Source organism: Pteropus alecto, unplaced genomic scaffold (genome assembly GCF_000325575.1).
Source record: "Pteropus alecto unplaced genomic scaffold, ASM32557v1 scaffold76, whole genome shotgun sequence".
In the NCBI taxonomy this organism is placed as follows: Eukaryota; Metazoa; Chordata; class Mammalia; order Chiroptera; family Pteropodidae; genus Pteropus; species Pteropus alecto.
Window position 1 is genome coordinate 17,868,231 of NW_006443138.1, and position 20,921 is coordinate 17,889,151.

The 20,921-nt window shown below is 31.4% G+C and overlaps 1 non-coding gene and 1 pseudogene across 1 annotated transcript; one reads left to right on the plus strand and one right to left on the minus strand.

The window, feature by feature from the left end:
• The first annotated feature begins 6,024 nt into the window (after nt 1-6,024).
• On the plus strand, nt 6,025-6,143 carry LOC112472331. Its single transcript, XR_003043619.1, has one exon. It is a non-coding gene; the product is annotated as a 5S ribosomal RNA (ribosomal RNA).
• Nucleotides 6,144-17,286: 11,143 nt separating this feature from the next.
• LOC112472393 lies at nt 17,287-17,405 on the minus strand (annotated as a pseudogene).
• Nucleotides 17,406-20,921: the final 3,516 nt, after the last annotated feature.

The window sequence follows — 20,921 nt, forward strand, 5'->3', positions numbered from 1 at the left end:
TAAATTGCTCTATTTGTTCATCTTTGAGTAGATGAATGTAAAAATTATAAAATAATTATAAACAATAGAAAAATGACAATCATGTTCTTAGCAAAACAAAGTATATCAGCTCTGAAAAAAATACATATTTAGAAGCATTGTTCTCTTTAGTTTCTGCTTTTAAGTCAATTTCTTATCTGAACTTACACTCTGAACAACATGCATTAATATTCAAAGTGCTAAGGAATATAATAATAGGTTATAATACCACTTTAAACAAAAATCCTATTTGTAACTTTAATATACTTAGGCCACTGAATATATTCTTCATTCTTAAATAATTCCCAAAGTACCCACTAAGTTAATTTGACTGTGCTTCTTCCAGTAAAGGACAGCTTTTCTTGATAGCATATTAAAAATCATAAAAAATGATGGCTTTTCGATGCACATTTTAGAATAAAATGGAAGAGGATTATCTGTAGGCTGAAGAAAAAGGCACTGCTATAATTTCTACAAAAATTCTAAAACACTTTTTCTGGTATTAAAAGAATATAAATATTGATATGTTCTGTGGCTTAGAAAAAGACTGAAAACCAAGAAAAAATTTTCTCTAATGAAACAGTACATCTATTCTAAGCTATTTTTTTGTATTATATTCTATTTGAGATGCTATTTTTAAAAAGTTTTTAAAGTTTTGTTAATTTTGACTCATTTTTGAAAGTTATATATACTTTACATGTCTTATACCTTACATCTTGAAAAAACCCAACTTGATATATTACCCATTTTTTATTATCCTTTTTATATATTGGATTAGATTTACTAAAACCGTATTTAGACTTTTTGTAACTATGTTCATAGGACTATGGCTTCGTAGTTTTATTCTAATTCATTTGTTTTTAGTTTAGGTAGGGTAAAACTGGCTTCATAGAATTTGTTTTGAAGCATTCTCTCTTTTTCAATTACCACTTAACTGTCTCTCCTCTTCTTTTGATACTCTGTCATTTTGGTTGGCTAGCCAGAGAGATTCAGTTAAAAGCATAAGTCTGATCATGTCTCATCTTTTAATACTATCTGAATGACCACTACATTTATATATTTTAAAAAGTATCCAATTGCCTTTCCTAAAGACTCACTTCTCTGTAAGAATGATATGTATAACCACGTCTGACAGCAATGGTATAGTACAAGTTCAGTTGCAGACAAGAAAAAATACTCTTACAGGAATGACTATAATCAGGTCCTAGGTGGCTAACAAATCACTAGGAGATGTAGAGTAGTAGGTTCTAGGCCAAGCTTCTGCAACAATTCTCACTCCTCCAAGGTTATGTTGTTACTGCCATGATAGACCAAATTGCCACTGAGGCTTCAGGAACCTGCTACCTCAGGAAACTTCTATCAATATGTAATTTCTATCAATAAATAGATGCCTTGTGCCTCACTGCTCTCTCTCATTTAATTCAAATTTGTATTAAAAAATTACAGACGTGCATCAGTTTGTAGAATCTAAATCATTCAGAAACAGCTAAGCTTCAAAGGAGTTTAAAAATGTGTAATTACCCATTTTTGTATATATGTTTATTGCTGTTTTTTTTTTTTCCGGTTTGTTGTTTTATTGTTTTTCTTCTTTTAGCTGTTTAACTTAGAAGGTTCACTGTTTAAGGGATTAGACTGGACAATGCATAATCCAATCTCCAGATGACAACTACTTCAAATGGTAGCGTTGGATTTGTGCAACAGCTCTGTTATATTGAAAAATAATTTGTGCAATTAAATAAATATGACTATACCTTCAGGTTTTTGTCATACTTAAAAGAGAATAAAAAGAATACAGAAAATAATCAAGATTCATATTCTCTTTCAAAATTATGACATTTTATATTATAATATCGTAATTAAATCAAACATTAAAATTTAATTATTTTATGGTGACTTTAGAATAACGAGATGTAATTACAGCATAAAATGCTGGTCTCAATTATTTTAGGGTACCTATAAAATATAAGGATGTAGTTATAGGATATAGTAACTTCTCCAAGATTAAAACATTTGAATGAGTTATTAATCATCTTAGCTTCTAAGAATGGCATAGAAATTAGAATTAAGCAATTAAGTGTTAGTAATTATGTTTTATTATTATTTATATAGAGTGTAAATACAATGTAATTAAGGCTACTTCCAAAAACTCCTCAGAGAAATTTGTGCATTATGTATTACTGTACCAGCCAGTAAATACTAGAAATGATATAATCAAATTAAATAATTTTCTTGTTTAGTACAAGAGAAAAAGAGAACAGTTTGCAAAATTATTAAGTATTAAATATTTTATTACTTAAAATAAGGTTATGTGTTTTTGACATCCTGACATTAGCTTAGATTGCTCTAATTTTTATATTAAAAATATTTGGGACAGTGTTCTTTTTCGTTTTACTTAGTTCTGGTATGTTCACACACACACAGATACACGTGCTCATGCATGCACACACACATTTTGGCTATCATAACCTTGTCAAGACTATAGCAAACTAATTTTTTTTTGTCCTGCTCTAGCAGCAAGATTGAAAGAAAAAGTCACTATGTGAAAATCTTCATCAATACTATTCTCTATTTAAATTTCAAACCATGTTCTCAATGTTACATTTATAAATTTAATTTCTTTCAATGGAAGTGTTTTATATGACTCAGTAGAATGTAGTCTATTTATATTTAATCTATATTTTCATTTTATTGTTTTCATTTGTTTTATTTCTTTTTTAAAAAATGTATTTTAAGATGTACTCTTTCCTTAAGAGAGAAAACTTGTTCATCTTTGCTCACACACCTTTATGAATTAACTTATTTTAACTCCTATGTGACATTTTAATTCCTAGCCACATATTCTTTTTATATTAGATTCAGTAAGTGAATCACATGACTCACTTATTCAACAACATAGGAGTGTTAAGACTTATTAGACAAAGTAGCACTTTTAAAATGTTTTCTTTCTTGTCTTAAACTGAATTTTTTTAAAAGTTATTTTAAATGTTCCATCAACATTTAAAATATTATCTTAAATATTTCACAATTATAATGATAAACAATTATGACTGGTGTTTTTAGCCATTTCCAAACATTTCAAATGTATGGGTTTTGATACTTTGAACCATAATGGCTCTTGTGGTTTTCTGGTAAGCAATGAGTCCTTCAAGGTAAAAACATCTACTTATGGGATACTAACTTTACTTTCTGTTTTGAATTTGGAAAATAACCCCAGACAGATTTTCACAGCATATTAAATTATCATTAAATACAACAAGTTAGGAGATTGCTGAATTGTATGAGCAAAATAAGATTTAAAAAAATTAAGTCAGCATCTTCTGACTGTATTTAAAACTGCTCAGCTACTTTAGTCAATGCTCCATCTGTCTGCACAGACTTAACTCATCAGGAGGAAAACTCTATTTGTTTTTAAAATGCACATGAGAAAGATATATTCATAAATGTGTAGAGCTCCTTTCTAGTGTGTGTAGGTTATGCAGACAAAAACTCTGACAGTATCCTTAGAAATTATGAGAAAGTATATTATGCTACTTTTCCATCACTAAACATATAATTTTGAATAACAGTAACCCCTTGAACTTCTTGGCTTCAAGTAGATATTGGCAACCTCTTCAATTTTAAAACACAAAATGGTTCATTATATGCAAATTTATCTGCAAAGAAGAGTAAATTTTAAACTCATTGAGTAATTGCTCAACTATTCCAAAACTGTTCCCAGCTTAGGGTTTATAACATGAGAAAAGTTTAATAAATATGTGTCATAGAACTCAGCGGGGGATATTTATGCAAATGAAATCAACAAAGAAGTATCTGCAAAACTGTGTAAAAAAAGTGTGTGTGTGTGTGTGTGTGTGTTTAGGGGAGGATTAAGAATCTCAGTGGATGTTTCTAAATACGATAAAGTCTTTCTTTTAAGAGATACACCACTGATCGAGGAAATAAAAAAAACAGTTCAACAATTCTAAGGTACATATTTTCACATTATAACATTTCTAAAATTAGGATGTGTCTTACAATCAATAGTGTACTACTATTTCAGTTTGTCAAACTATTATTTTAAAATAGCTGTCATTGTTTTCACATGCACAAAACCTTGTTGTATAATCAAGATAGCATCAACCTCAATCTTGAAGAGTGGGAGGTTATAGCTTTGAAGAAAAATTCAGATGCGATACCAGAGCTCTCTCTTAAGAAATAAACTACTAAAGCTCTTCATAATAGAGAATAATACTATATAGCAAATATTGACTTTCCTGAGTTGAAAAAATAATTTAGCAAAAATTGAACTAGAAATTTGGAATAGTTTTAGAAAACTTTACCCTCTTTATTTCACTTTTATTTTCCTTCTTATATATGCACACGAGTGTCATATGATAAAATATTTTTTAAATAAGTCTCAAAGACCTATTTCTACTACTGTAAGATAATTCTAAGTAGAATAACACATTATATATTAATTATATTAATGGTGAGTTTTTGTTTTGTAGATAATTAAAAAATTTGGTATATGATATACTCAACATGCCTTAGATTTGATGAAATATGGCAACAGTGATATAATATAAAAACTATTAAATTAGAGAAAACACCAATAGCTATGCAAGATGAGGTGAGAGCAATGAATTAGTATAGTCTGTGTAAGTCAGGGGAATATTTAAAAAGAAGTGACAATGGAAACAATTCTTGAAGGATATACAAAGTTTTACCAGAAGAAATGTATAAAGTGTTTTGCAGGTAACATATATAGAGGCATGACAGCAAACAGTGCTTTTAAAAAAAGCCATAAATGCAATTAAAGCATTTTGCAGGATGTTTCTTAAAGTATTATTCCAGAGAAATGTTCAGCAAAGAAAGGTGTCTATGATCAAATAAGCTTAGGAAAAACTGTATATTGTATTTTTCTCTCCTTGGAAATTTCACAAAAATGAATTAATATATTAGAAATTTGGTTTAATTTTTTTAAACTAACTATATTTAACCCAGGACACACTCTTAGAAATGACAGGGCAGAAAATGAATTAAAAGAGAAAGAGTCCACGGAGATGGAATTGGTTATATGAAATAGAACTTTAGGCCTTTTTCATATCAAGTGAGCAAGATTCTTCAAAGGGTTTTCGGTTTTCTTCTTGAAGAAATGAATAGCCATTAGGGTGTGAAAATTAATAAACAGAAATCTCATTTAAAATGGAGTAAAAAAGCTAGAAGGGAGAACTCTCAATGTATTCTACAGGAAGAGACCTATCTTGCATCTTCAACAGGTAGTGATATTTCAGTAGTACCTCAAGAGGAGAAAAAAACAAAAGTTATTCCTTCCCCAGTAACAGCGCAGTTAATAGAAAACTGCCATAACTAAAGCCAACGAAAAGTCACTATACTTTGAACTCGGTTTCCTTCAATGGACTCTTCATTTACAACGGCCCCTCCCAAGTTCACAAAAGAGCATTTCTCTCCTTTGTTTCTCTGAACTCACTCATAGTTGGCCATTAGACCGCATGTCCACATTTCAATTCTTTATTATTTTCAAATAAACCCATTTTTCTGGAGAAATATCTGGCTATTTGTTAAATGTCAACATGGAATAAACAGAGAGTTTCTATTTGAATTTTAAAAATTAAAAAACAAAAACTTTATTTAACAAAGTTGTTTAAATAAATTTAAATGAAAAATATTTTATAAAATTAAATGTTAGCTTCTCAACAAGAACAAATAAGTATGATGCTCTTTTTACCCCTACATAATAGACATTCAATGTGAATGCTAATAATATAAATTTTCCAAATGTAATTCAAAAATAACTTAAAATAAAAAGAAAAATAGAATTGGAAATCTCACTGATTTTCTATGAGGCATGTTACAGATAACTGATTTTTAAAATATTTATAAAGCTATTGAAATATAAACATAATGATTCAATAAAATTTAAATATTGAAGAATAGCTGTTATGACAAAACCATTTATTTCAAGGGCGACTAAAATGAAATTTGTTTAGATAATATAACAATATTATTTACAGCCATACCACCCTGAACAAGCCTGATCCCATCTGATCTCGGAAGCTAAGCAGGGTCAGGCCCGGTTAGTACTTGGATGGGAGACCACCTAGGAAGACCAGGTGCTGTAAGCGTAGTAAAAAATAAATAAAAAATAAGAGATTGTAAGCTGACAAGGTCCTTGCAATCTGTGAGATCAACCAAGGATTGCTTCATCTAAAAATATATAGAAAGTAAATAAATAAATAAAATAAAAATGTTGACAGGATTACATGTAAATTCCATATGTGTAAAAATATATATTTACATATAAAATTTTAAAATTTAATTAATTTACAACTTAGTTCTCCAAAAATAGAATAAATTAACCATTCTTATTAAAATATATACTAGAATTAGTTTGTATCTTCTTGGATGTGATTAAGCAAAATGATACTCTGGAACGGATCTCCAGGCAAAATTTGATGCATTTTTAAAATTAATCATTTGAAAGTTTGTCACCAGAATTTTTTAAGCAGCTCACAATAGGTAGAACACATTTTAACAAACCCTTATAACAAATCAACTTTTAAAATCTTACTGATGAGGATTGAACCTTAAGTGTGTTAACATCATGTACGGCAAGAAGATGTATTGTTTTGATGTGCCAGATATATTAGGCATGTCTTTGCATAGTATTAAGTATAAAGTTAGGATAGATAATGCTGTTAAGGCCACAGGAGAAAAACCATGACTTTCACAGTATTAAAAGAGTTTTATGCACACTGGTCAAATACACTGAACGCTAGCAAAACCTCGGCATATTGTTTTAAGCTAAAAAATGTAATTGGTAGGTCAAAGCAATTCTGAATTCCCAATGTTTTCCACATGGTGTATAATCTGTGGACTTTTTATTCTAATTTTTCCCTAGAAATAAAATGAAAAGTACACTGGATGCCTAGGGAATCGTACAGCTGTGGGTCTCAGTTACTTGAGTGACACGCTTTTTTTTTTTTTCAGCAAGAGTAACAGCAGCAGTGGCAACTTCTGGATATGTGGCTAACTGCACTATGAAAAGTGACTGACCAGATACTGCGTCCTTATATTCGTGTCCAGTGACTTGCTGAAGGATCAGTCAGCTGAGGCTCTCTAGGAGAACCTGCCCAGATGGATACCATACTCCTTTGATAGACCTGTCATTGTCAAGAATTGTTCAGTTTATATGTCTAAAAGAAATTTTGTTTAAGGTTCTGATGATTTCTTCCACATGTTAAGACCCTTTTTATGATATAGAACAAAGGCCAAAAGCATTTAAGTGGAGGCAAAATTGGGGGTTCAAAAGATCCATTGGCTGGCTCACATTTGATGAATTATTAAACTACAAATTTCACAATGTGATAGAGAATTCATTTTTCAATGTACCAGATGAAATACAAATTCTACCAAAATGAAAGAACCCTTTGAGATGACAGATTTATAGCAATGATGAAAAGATGAATAACTTTAACCACAAGAAATTTTATTTACAAGTAATACAAAGAAAGAAACACTTTCATTTCATAATTGACACCATTGAATGAACAGAACATTTTTATAGTAAGAATAGAACTTTCTTTTAGATGTCTAGACTTCATGTGCAGAGGTTAACCACAAAGTAGGATTTATAGTATATCAAGTTTTGATGAGGTCCTAAAAATGTTAACTTTCTAATGTTTAATTGCTCTGCAAATGAGTGTTTTGTCAGGCTATGCCTTGAGACTGTAAATGAGAGGAATTCACCGCTTTCTGTGGCAAACAATTGGAAAGTATTTCCTTGTCTTTCATAAAATAATTAGCCCTTTAGTTTAGATCTGATTATTATATCTGTGAGGACCATTTCATCTGATTCCACTCACATTAGTCTACTTTGTAAATATTTGAAAGCAACCATCATGTTCTACTACTTCCCATGTTGGATCATTTTATCTCCAGACTAGCAAACTCAGTGTCAAAGAAATTTTTAGAACATATATTTCAGAACCATTTACTTTCCTTAAATGCATTGTTTGGATATATACTTCTCTTAAAGTGAGATCCTCATAATTAAGAGTCACCATTGTGGAATATAACACATTCTTTAAAAACAAGCTATTTTATTAGAAAATGTAAACAATGCACATGGTAGATTGAAGGGTACAAAATTCCCAAAAGGAATTCCAGTAATATCAAAATCCAGATGGTCACTCTTTATTCTTTCTGGCTAGGCAAAAAAGAGAGTCTTGCTCCTGTCTACCTTCCCGAGTAGTGATAAAATTCTTTAGACTCACGATTACCTTTGTTGGCTAATAAAGGAAACTCTTGCACCCACTCTATACCCTCACAAAACTTATAGTCTAATGAGATAAAAGCAAAATAAAGATAGATTATAGTAAGTACTCCTGTTGAAGCGGAACATATTAAATCTTTTCTATTATGGGGATATGAATTCTCCACGGTCCCCAAAAATTCCTTTTGTTCATTATCATTTATGACTTGGATAACTAACCTAAAGAAATCACATCTATTCTATTTAACCTTTCATTCTTGTTGTTTCTTCATCATTTGTTTATTTCATAAATATTCTTATTTGCTCACTAAATTCATGAAAAGCTCTCTCAGTCTTTGTAATATTCTTATGTTCAATTGTTTTTCCTTTTTTTATTTCAATTTTCATAAGACTGGAATTTCCATAATTTATCTATTATAACTAAAAATTAAATCTGAAAAATCCATCAAAGCAACACCAGTAGTATGTTTTTTAGCATATAAAAATGACTTTTCTTTAAAAATAAAATGATAGAAAATGTCAAGGTCATTTTTCTGATAATTTTGAAAGTGTTTAGAAGATTCTTTAAGGAATTCTAAATCATATTTTCATTTTATACCCTCATTTTTTGCTTAACATGAAACATAAATGCTCAAGTTATTTCTTAGAACTCATCACTTAAGCTTTTAAAATAATTTTGCTTAATTTTTATTTTAATATATAAATGCATAAGGTTTTAACTATTGTTTAAAATTTTTTCAAGAATATCTTGAAAATCAAAATTTATATGCAAATAGAAATATGCTTGCTTGTTTTCAAATAACCAATATATAAATGTCAGTGAATACAATGTACACATGTTGAATACTTTATGTGATGTTTTTCAAATATGCACATCAATGAAATAATCTCTTTCTAAATTTGATAGTCATGCCCAAATCCTTACATTATTTCATCCATGACAACTTTTGATATTTTAGTATTCAGTTGAATTATCCATCTTAAAGAACTATTGGCTTGGGACTAACTGTCAGCTTAAATTTGCTGCAATCAATGAGATGATTATGTGGGATGTTGTTTCTGCATTTTAATAATATTCTCCCTCAAAATAAGTTGCTAAGGTTAGAACTATCAAAAGAGAATGATCATATCAATTCTACTGTTTTAGGTATTACATGAGCCATCCTAGGCAAAATAATAATAATTAATAATAATATAGATACGGATATTAGAAATGAAGATTATTTTTCTTCATTTGTGGATAATATACTTATATCTAATAAAAAATCTAAACAAAATTTAAATTACTTATTAAATATTGCCTGAGCACAACAACTTTATGGATAAATACTCATATAAAAAGATATATGCTACCAATGATTAATTAGAAAGTATAATTTCAAAACATTTCATAGTAATAGAATTTTCAGCACATAAGAATAGCCAAAAAAAGCAAAATATTTATAGTTATACTTATAATGTTTAATGAATGTTTTAAATAAGACAATTAAATAGAAAAGATGTATTCGTGAATGTAAATGCTCAATATTCAAAATATATCTCTCTATATATATTCTAATATTCAAAATAATTCTCTATAAATTAATACAAAAATTTAAAGCAATGAAATCAAAACCCCTAAGATATTTTTCATTAAAATTTAAACTCTTTTTTCTTTTATGATGAGTTTTTAATTTTATACAAACACATCTATATTTTCTATTATAACTTTTTTAATTTTTTAATTTCTGTTGATATACAATAATATATTAGTTCAACATAGTGATTAGACATTTATAACTTACAAAGTGATCATCCCGATAAGTCTAGTACACAATATTATTTACTATATTCCTTATGCTGTACTTTGCATCCCATGACTATTTTTATAACTGGCAATTTGTACTTCTTAATCTCTTTACTTTTTCGCCCATCCTCCAAACCCCTCTTCTATCTGGCAACTATCAATTTCTTCTCTGTATCTATGAGTTTGTTCTGTTTTGTTTGTTTTATAGATTCTACATAAATTTGAAATCATATGGTATTTGTGTTTCTCTGTCTAACTTATTCCACCTAGCATAATACCCTCTAGATTTATCCATGTTGTCACAAATGGTAAGATTTCATTTGTTATGGTTGAGTAATATTCCATTGTATATATGTATCACTTCTTTATCCATTCATTTATCAATGGACACATAAGTTGCTTTCATATCTTGGCTATTGTTAACTAATTCTGTGATGAATATAGAAGTGCATATGTATTTTTAAATAAATGTTTTACAATTCTTTGGGTAAATACCCAGAAGTGGAATTGCTAGGCCGCATGGAAGTTCTATTTTTTTTTGAGGAAAAAATATACTATTTTTTCTCTTTTTTCCCACAACTTTATTGAAGTATAACAGAAAATTAGTTGCTCCTATTTACTTTGTACAATTCAATGAGGTTTTTTTCCAATTATAGTTGGCATACAATAATATGTTAGTTTCAGTTATACGGCATAGTGATTAGAGATCTATATAAATCATGAAGTGGTCACCCTATTAAATCAAGTTCTCCTTTTCCCCCTTACAGAGTTTTTACAGCATTGTTGACTATTTTCCTTATGCTACACTTTATATCTCCATGACTATTTTGCATTTATCCATTTATATTTTTTAATCCCTTTGCTTTTTTTCACCATGCCCTCCACCCCCTTCCCATCTAGTAGCCCTCAAAATATTTTCCATATATATATTTGTTTCCATTTTTCTTGTTATTTCGTTCTTTAGATTCTGTATGTATGTGAAATCATGTGGTATTTGTCTTTCTCTATCTGACTTACTTCATTCAGTGCAATAGCTTCTAGGTCTATCAAGGGAATATTTTTTTCGATCCCCTTCCATTTAGCCTGTGTCTGTTATTCTGAAGTGAGTCTCTTATAGGCAGCATATGTAGGGGTCTTGTTTTCTTATTTATTCAGCTTCCCTATATTTTAGTTGGAGCATTTCATTCTTTTCCATTTTAGATATTTGTTGATAAATATTCAGTTATTACCATTCTTTATTCATGTTTTTAATACATGTTTTTCTTCTTAAAGAAGTCCTTCCAACAATTCTTGTAATATTGGCTTGGTGTTGATGAATTCTTTTAGTTAATTTTTTGTCTGAGAAGGTCTTTATCGGTCCTTCAACTCTAAATGATAGCTTTGCTGGATAACGTATTGTTTGTAGATCCTGAATTTTCAACACTTTGAATATTTCATGCCACACTCTTCTGTCCTGCAAAGTTTCCTTTGAGAAATCAACTGCCAGTCTTATGGAAGCTCCCTTGTAGGTAACTAATTGCTTTTCTCTTGCTCCTTTTAAGATTCTTTGTTTTTAACCTTTGGCATTTTAATTATGATGTGTCTTGGTGTGGACCTCTTTGGGTTCATTTCTTGGGGAACTTTCTGAGCTTCTTGAGGTTGTATGTCTATTTCCTTCACCAGGTTAGGGAAGTTTTCCATCATTATTTCTTCAAATATACATTCAACTTCTTGTTCTCTCTCTTCACGTACTCCTATGACATGGATGTTGTTACCCATAATTTTGTCCCATAGGCTTCTTAAATTATTATTATAGTCTTGGCTTCTTTTTTCTTGCCATTCTGATTGGGTGTCTTTGGCTTCCCCATCCTGTAGATTGGTGTTTTGATACTCTTCTTTCTTCACTCTGTTGATTCCTTCTAATATACTCTTCATCTCAGATAATGTATTCTTCATTTCTGACTCATTCTCTTTTATAATTTTCATTTTCATTTTTATGTTTTTTATGTTTTCGTTAAAGTTCTCATTGAGTTCATCTACGCTTTTCTTAATTTGATTGAGCATCTTTATAAGTGTTTTGAACTTTACATCTGTTAGAGTACTTGATTCCATTTTTTCTTGATTCCTGTTTTGTTCTCATAGTTTTTGCTTCTTTGTCTTCCAGTTTTGGCTGCCTTTCTATGTCTGTTTCTATGTAATAATCAAAGCTCCTAAATCTCCCAGTCTTATTAATGTGGCTTTGTGTAACAGGCATCTAGCAGTACAGCCCTGAGAGGGTGTCAGCCGCAGCCCAAGTTTAACCCCAGTCTGTGCCCCTCTGGAGCCACTTGTTAAGATTCAGCAAGCAATCCCCAGATGCTGTGCTTATAGTTGCCTCAAGAAGCCATGCCAGAAACTGAAGTCAACTGCCACCAGTGTTGTGAGGTAGCTAGTCAGACATGAGCGACAGTGGGACACAGGAATAGGGTCCCAGCTCTGTAACCATAGAAACTTCCCTTGAAGAACTTCCTTAAGGATGTCTCAGAAATACCTCCCTGTTAGGGTTATAAATTACCCCAAATCCTAGAGCACAGAGACCATAAAAGCTGCTGGCCTAAATCAGCTATAAAAGCATGCACAGAAAGTACTGCCCCTAACTTCAGCCTTATTATACCATCATTATAATCTCATGACTATTCCTGGAAGTTCATGAACCTAATTTTAATAGACTGAATTCTGGGTAAGCACCTGGGCACTAGGCAAAGTTATATAGCAGTCAGGTGTCAATCAAGGTGACCTCACTTGCCAATCACCTAGAAATGTCTTTAGGATCACCCTGTCACAGCCCCCAAATATAACGTAGACCTCCCCCTCCCCCAGGGTAACAGCTCTCCATCTTCCTTGGCTGTAACCCGTACCCCTCCTTAAAGGTACGTAACTTTATTTCCACATGGCTAGCCAGTTTTAGGATTGATCTGTTTTCTACCTCATAATGAGCTTTTAATAAATGAATATTTGTCATATTCACTGAGTTGAAATTCATTCCTTCAGCAGTGAAAGGGACCTAGAGGTGTGTGTTACCAGAACTCCAATTGCTCCAATGGTAACAATTTGAGTCTTGTAGATGCTCAGTAAGTGGCACAGGACTCGCAGAGGACACAACTGAATGTGGCCTGGGTGGGGTCTCGAATTGGCGAGGCAGAGTTTTCAGGGAACCCTCTGGGCGGGGTGACCTCTGTTATCCAGTTTGATGTCTCAGCTATGACAGTGCTGCCTCCACACACTGGGAGGGGAGAGAGCACAAGAGAACAATAGATACTGCCAGCACATCTGCCTAGGAGAAAGCCTCGCCTTTTGCCCTTGCTCTGACAACTCAGTGTCTTCCTGAAAGTCTTTGGTGTCTCCCAAGCAGCCTGACCCGAAGCTGGTGCTCAGACGTAGCAGGTCCGTCACGGAGAAAGTCTGCTTGAGGACACAGCCCCTTTAAGAGGCATCTGCATCTACGTGCTGCTACCACAGCTTCTGTCCAACTCAGCCGCTTGGGATCCAACAGCCTCACATCCTTGCCTTCTCCTACCTTCTATTGTTGCAGGTTGATTAATTATTTCTCTCTCTAGTTGTAGGGCTTTTCTTCATCTAGACCCCAGGTGACTCTGCTAGCTGTTTGCTCTGTGTTTTTGTATCAACTTTGATGTGGTCGCAAGAGGGGACGAACAAAGCTTCTATCATCTATGCCATTTTTCTCTCATTCAAACATATATTATTTTTCATAATATATGCACCAATTTACAATCTTAACAATGCATAAGAGTTCCCTTTTTTCCACATCCTCACCAACACTTTTGTTTGTTGATTTATTGATGATAGCCTCTCTGACAGGTGTAAAATGATATTTCACTGTGGTTTTAATTTGCATTTATTTCTCTGATGATTAGTGATATTTAGCATCTTTTCATATTCCACTAGCCACCTTATGTCCTCTTTGGAGATATGTCATCCAGGCTCTCTGCCAAATTTTTAATTGGATTATTTGTGTTGTCATATTATTTCCTTATATATCTTAGATATTAACCTTTTATCCAATGTACCTTTGGCAAATATCTTCTTTCATTTAGTAGGTTATCTTTTTGTTTTCCTTTACTGTGTAAAACCTCTTTAGTTTGATGAAGTCTCATTTGTTTATTTTTTTTATTATTATTCCCCTTGCTTGAGAAGACATATCTAAAAAAATATTACCAAGAGTGATGTCAAAGAGTTTGCTGTCTATGTTTTCTTCTAGGAGTTTTGTAGTTTTGGGGCTTACATTTAAGACTAATTCATTTTGAATTTATTCTTATATGTGCTGTAAGAAAGTGGTCCAATTTTACTCTTGTTCTCTCCAGTTTTTCCAATGCCATTTATTGAATAGACTGTTTTTACCCCATTGTATGTTTTTGCCTCCTTTGTCATAGATTAATTGAACCTATACACATGGATTTATTTCTGGGTTAACTATTTTGTTCCTTTAATCTATGTGTCTATTTTATTGCAGTATCATGTTGTTTGTATTATTGTAGCCCTGTAGTATAATAGTTTGATATCAGATAGTGTGACAGCTCCAACTCTATTCTTCTTTCTCAAGATTGCTTTGGCTATTCACAATCTTTCGTGGTCTCATGTAAACTTTGGTATTATTTCTTCTAGTTCTATGAAAAATGCCATTGGTATTTTGATAGAAATTGCATCAAATCTATAGATTGCTTTGGGTCATATGGACATTTTAACGATGTTAATTCTTCATATCTATGAGCATGGTATATGCTTCCATTCATTTATATTAATTTTTTTTTCTTTAATGGCCTATAATTTACCTCCTTGATTAAATTTATACCTAAGTATTTCATTCTTTTTGATGCAATTGTAAATGGAATTCTTTTCTTAATTTCTCTAATAGTTTGTTATTGGTATATAAAAATGCAACTAAGTTATGAATATTAATTTTGTATTTTGCTACTTTACTGAATTTATTTATTAGGTCTAATAGTTTTTTAGTGGATTCTTTAGGGTTCTCTATATATAGTATCATGTTATCTGCAATAATGACAATTTTACTTCTTTGTTTCAAATTCAGATGCCTTTTATTTCTTTATCTTCTCTGACTGCTGTGCCTAGGACTTCCAATATTATGCTGAATAAAAGTGGTGAAAGTAGACATTTTCATTTCAGATTGTCTTGTTTCTAAACTTAAAGAAAAAAATTTCAGTTCTTCCATGTTGAGTATGATGTTAGCCTTTGTCATATATGGTCTCTATTATGTTGAAGTATGTTCCCTTTATTCCCACTTTGCTGAGAGTTTTTACCATAAATGGATGTTTGATTTTGTCAAATGCTTTTACTACATTTATCGATATGATCATATAATTTTTGTCCTTTCATTTTATTTATGTGGTGTATCTCTTTAATTGCTTTGCAGATATTGAAACATCTTTGCATTCTGGGAATAAATTTCACTTGATCATGGAGTATGATCTTTTTAATGTATTGCAGATTTCGTTTGCTAATATTTTGTTGAGGATTTTTGCATCTATGTTCATCAGGGAATCACCCTATAATTTTCTTTTTTGTAGTGTTTTTTTTTTTTTTTTCGATTTTCATATCAGGGTAATTCTGGCTTTGTAAAATGAGTTTGGGAGCTTTTAATCCTCTTCAATTTTTGGAATAGTTTGAAAAAGATAAGTATTAATTTGTTTTTGAATGTTTGGTAAAATTCACCTGTGAAGCCATCTGATCCAGGGCCTTTGTTCATTGGAAGTTTTCTGATTATTGATGCAATTTTGTTAGTAGTAATCAATCTGCTCAGATTTTTCTGTTTCTTCTTAATTTAACCTTAGAAGATTGTATGTTTCTAGAAATTTATCAGTTTCTTCCAGATTGTTCAATTTGTTGACATATAATTGTTTGTGGTATTTCCTTGTAATCTATTGTATTTCTGTGGTGTTGGTTGTCACTTCTCCCTTTTCATTTCAGATTGTATTTATTAGGGCCCTCTCTCTTATTTTTCTGATGAATCTGGCTAAATGTTTATCAATTTCACTTATTTTTTCGAAGCACCAGCTCTTGGTTTCATTGATCTTTTCTATTGTTTTTTTTCTTTTTTAACTCTAAAGTAAAAAAGTCCCTTTAACATTTATTTATTTCCACTCTGATTTTTATTATTTTCTTCATTTTACTCACTTTGGACTTTGATTTTCTTTTCTTAGTTTCCATACATGTAAATTTAGATTGTTCATTTGAGATTTTTTTTGTTTCTTGAGGTAGGCTGTATTGCTATAAATTTCCCGCTTGGAATTGCTTTGGCTGTGTCTCAAAGATTTTTGGATTGTTTTATTTACATCTTCATTTCAAGGTATCTTCTGATTTCCTCCTTGATTTTATTGTTAACCCACTCATTGTTTATTAACACATTATTAAGCCTCCATATGTTCATATGTTTTTCAGTTTTTTTCTTGTAATTGATTTCTGTTTTCATACCAATGCGATTGGAGAAGATGCTTTATATGATTTTAATTTATTGAGATGACTTATTTTGTGTCCTAACATGTGGTCTGTCCTGAATAATGTTTCAAGTAAACTTGAGAAAAATGTATATTATGCTGCTTTTGGGTTAAATATCCTAAAAATATAAATTAAGGCCATGTGGTTTAATGTGTTATTTAGAGCCACTGTTTCTATGTTGATTTTCTGCCTAGATGATCTATCTGTTGATGTCAATGGAGTATTAAAGTCCCATACTATGCTTGTATTACTGTTGATCTCTTCCTTTATGTTGTCAATATTTGCTTTATATATTTTGATCCTCCTACATAGACTATGTAATTGTGCATAAGAGCTATGTCTTCTTGTTGGATAGATCCTCTTGACTTTAGGAAATTGCTTTCTTTCTCTCTTATTACAGCTTTTGTTTTAAAGTCTATTTTGCCTGAGATAAGTGTTGGTACCCCAGATTTTTGTTTGTTTGTTTGTTTCAATTTGCATGAAAAACCATTGTGCATTTCTTTACTTTTAGTCTGTGGGTGTCGTTTGATCTGAAGGGCCCTCTAGTAGGTGACATATATAGAGATCGTTTTTAAAAAAATCCATTCAGCTACCCAATGTCTTTTGATTGCAGCATTTAGTCCATTTAGATTTTTTTTTTTTTTTAGGTGAGGCAGCCCTTGGTAGGCCTCACAGATTGCAAAGAACTTGTTAGCTTACGATCTCTTATTTTTTACGCCTACAGCACCTGGTCTTCCTAGGCAGTCTCCCATCCAAGTACTAACCAGGCCTGACCCTGCTTAGTGTCCAAGATCAGACAGGATCGAGCTTGTTCAGGGTGGCAAGGCTGTAGGCCCATTTACATTTAAAGTAATTGTTGATAGATATGTAGTTATTGCCATTTTATTACTCATATTTTTGTTTTTTTTTCTTCTTAAAGATAAAAAGTCCCTTTAACATTTCTTATAATACTGGTCTGGTTGTAATGAATTCCTTTAGCCTTTTATTTTCTTGGGGGGGGGCGGTATACTCTTTATTTGTCTTTCGATTCTAAATGATAGCCTTGCTAGGTAAAGTAATCTTGGTTGTACATCTTGCTTTTCTTTCTTTCTCTTTCTTTTTCAAATTTAAAGTTTTTTTCTTTAATTCCAAAATTATTGAAGTGACATTGATCAACAAAATCCAATAAGTTTCAAGTGTAAAATTCAACAGTATGTCATATATATATATATATATTGCTTTGTGTGTTCGCCACTCATAGTTAGATTTCCTTCTATCACCAAATATTTAACCCCTCTTACCTCTACCTTCCCCCTTTTCCTATGGTAACCACAAATTCACTGTCCATATCCAGGAGTCTCTGTCATGTTTGTTTGTTGCTTTTAGATTTATATCCCACATATGAATGATATCATGTGGTTTTCAACTTTTTCTGTCTGGCTTATTTCACTTAGCATAATTATCTCGAGATCTATCCAAGTTGTCACAAATGGCAGTATTTCATCTCTTTTTATGGCTGAGTAATATTCCATTGTATATATGTACCACAGCTTCTTTAGCCAATCATCTATGAAAGGACAATTTAGTTGCTTCCACGTCCTGGCCACTGTGAATAATATTGCTATGAACATTGGGGTGCATATATCTTTATGGATTAATGTTTTCAGGTTTGGGGGGTAAATTCCCAAAAGAGAGATTGCTGGATCATATGGTAATTCAATTCTTAGTTTTTGAGTAACCTCCATCCTGTTTTCCATAGTGGTTGTTTCATTTTGCAGTCCCACTAGCAATGTATGAAGGTTCCTTTTCCCCTGCAACCTCTCCAATACTTGTTATTATTTGTTCTGTTATAGATAGCCATTCTAACAGGTGTGAGGTGATATTTCATTGTGGTTTTGATTTGCATTTCTCTGATAACTAGTGAAGTTGAGGACCTTTTCATTTGTCTTTTGGCCATTTGTATGTCTTCATGGGAGAAATGTCTGTTCAAGTCCTCTGCCCAGTTTTAATTGGATTTTGTTGTTGTTGTTGTTGTTGTTGTTGTTACTGAGTTGTATGAGTTCTTATTAGACGGCCTAATATCCAAATATATTCTCCCATTCAGATGGTTGTCTCTTTACCTTGTTGACAGGTTTTTGTTGTTGTTGTTGTTGTTGTTGTTTTGTTTGTTTGTTTTGTTTTTGTTTTTGCTGAATGGCTTTTCAGTTTGATATAGTGCCATTCATTTATTTTTCTTTTACTTCCCTTGTCTTTGATATTCATAAACTCATAAAATCCTCACTAAGTCCAAAGTCCATGAGTTTAGTACCTTATGTTTTCTTCTATGCGATTTATTGTTTCAGGTTTTATATTCAAATCCCTGATTCAGTTGGACTTAATTTTGGGAGTCTAATTTTGTTCTTCTGCATGTGGCTTTCCAAATTTCCCAGAATCGTTTATTGAGGAGGCTTTCCTTTCTCCATTGTATGTTTTTGGCTCCTTTGTCAGAAATTATTTGCTCATAAAAACAGAGTTTACTTCTGGACTCTTAATTCTGTTCCACTGGTTTCTGTATGTTTTTCTGCCAATACTATATTGTTTTGATTACTGACATTTTGTAGTATAATTTGAAGTTGGAAGAGTGATACTTCCAGCCTTGTTCTTTTTTAGCCTAGATCGCTTTGTTATTCGGGATCTTTTGTGCTTCCATACAAATCTGATGGTTTTTTGTTCTATTTCTTTAAAAAATGCTGATGGGATTTTTCTTGAGGTAATAAGGTCACTTTAACTATGTTGATTCTTCCAATCTAAGAACACAGAATATCTTTGCATTTCTTTGTTTATTCTTCACTCTCTTTTAATAGTGTCTTATAGGTTTCATTATATAGGCCTTTCACATGTTTCATTAGATTTATTCCTAGATATTTTATTTTTGTTGCAATTGTAAAAGAGATTTTTTTTTTTTTAAATTCCTTTCTCTGAAAATTCATTATTAGCGTATAGGAATGCTATGGATTTTTGAACATTGATTTTTGTATTTTGAAAATTTACTGTATTTGTTTATTATTTCTAGTAGTTTCTTAGTGGAGTCTTTAGGCTTTTCTATATAGAGGATCATGTCATCCACAAATAATGGCTGTTTGACTTCTTCATTTTCTATTTGGATGTCTTTTATATCTTTCTTTTGTCTGATTGTACTCGCCAAGACTTCCAAAATTGTACTGAATAATAGTGGTAATAGTTGACAGCCTTGTCTTGTTACTGATTTTAGAGGAAAGGTTTTTATTTTTTTACTCTTAAGTATAATGTTAGCTGAGGCTTTGCTGTATATTGCCTTTATTATGTTGAGGTACTTTCCTTTTATACTTATTTTGTTAAATGTTTTAATCATAAATGGTTACTGTATTTTGTCAAAGGCTTTTTCTGCATCTATTGATATGTTTATATGATTATTACTCTTTCTTTTGTTTTTGCGGTGTATCATATTAATCGATTTACATGTGTTAAACCATCACTCTGCCCTGTGATTAAGCCCACTTGATCATGGTGTATAATCTTTTAAATATATTGTTGTATTCGATGAGCTAGTATCTAATTTAGGATTTTTGCATTTGTGTTCATGAGAGATATTGGTTTGTCAGTTTTTGTTTTGTATCATTTTGATCAAGTTTTGGTATTAGGGTAATGTTGGCCTCAAAATGAGTTAGGAACTACTGGCTCTTCTTCAATTTTTTGAAAGAGTTTGAGAAGAGGAAGAATTAAATCCTCTTTGAATATTTGGTAGAATTCACTGGTGAAGCCATTTGGTCCTGAACTTTTACTTTTTGGAAGTTTTTCAATGAATGTTTCAATTTCCATGCTACTGATTGGTCTAATTAGATTTTCCAGTTGTTCCTAATTCATTCTAGGAAGGTTGCATATTTCTAAGAATTTGTTCATTTCTTCTAGGTTATTAAATTTTGTGTCATATAATTTTTCATAGTCTTTCTGTATAATCCTTTGTATTTCAGTGGTATCTGTCATAACTTATCCTCTTTCATTCCTGATTTTATTTATTTGTGTTCCTTTCTCTTTTTCCTTTAGTAAGTCTAGTCAGAGTGTTGTTAATTTTATTAATCTTATCAAAGAACCAGCTTTTTGTTGCATTTATTTTTCTCTATTATCTTTCTGTTCTCAATTTCATTTAATTCTGTTCTGATTTTGATTGTTTCTTTCCTTCTGCTGACTTTGGGCTTTGTTGTTATTGTTTTTTTTTTCTAGTTTTTTAAGATGCAGTGTTAGGTTGTTTATTTGGGCTCGTTCTTGTTTTTAGAGATAGGCCTGTAATGATATGAATTTGCCATGTCCCCAAAATTTTGATATGATGTACTTTCATTCTCATTTGTTTCTATA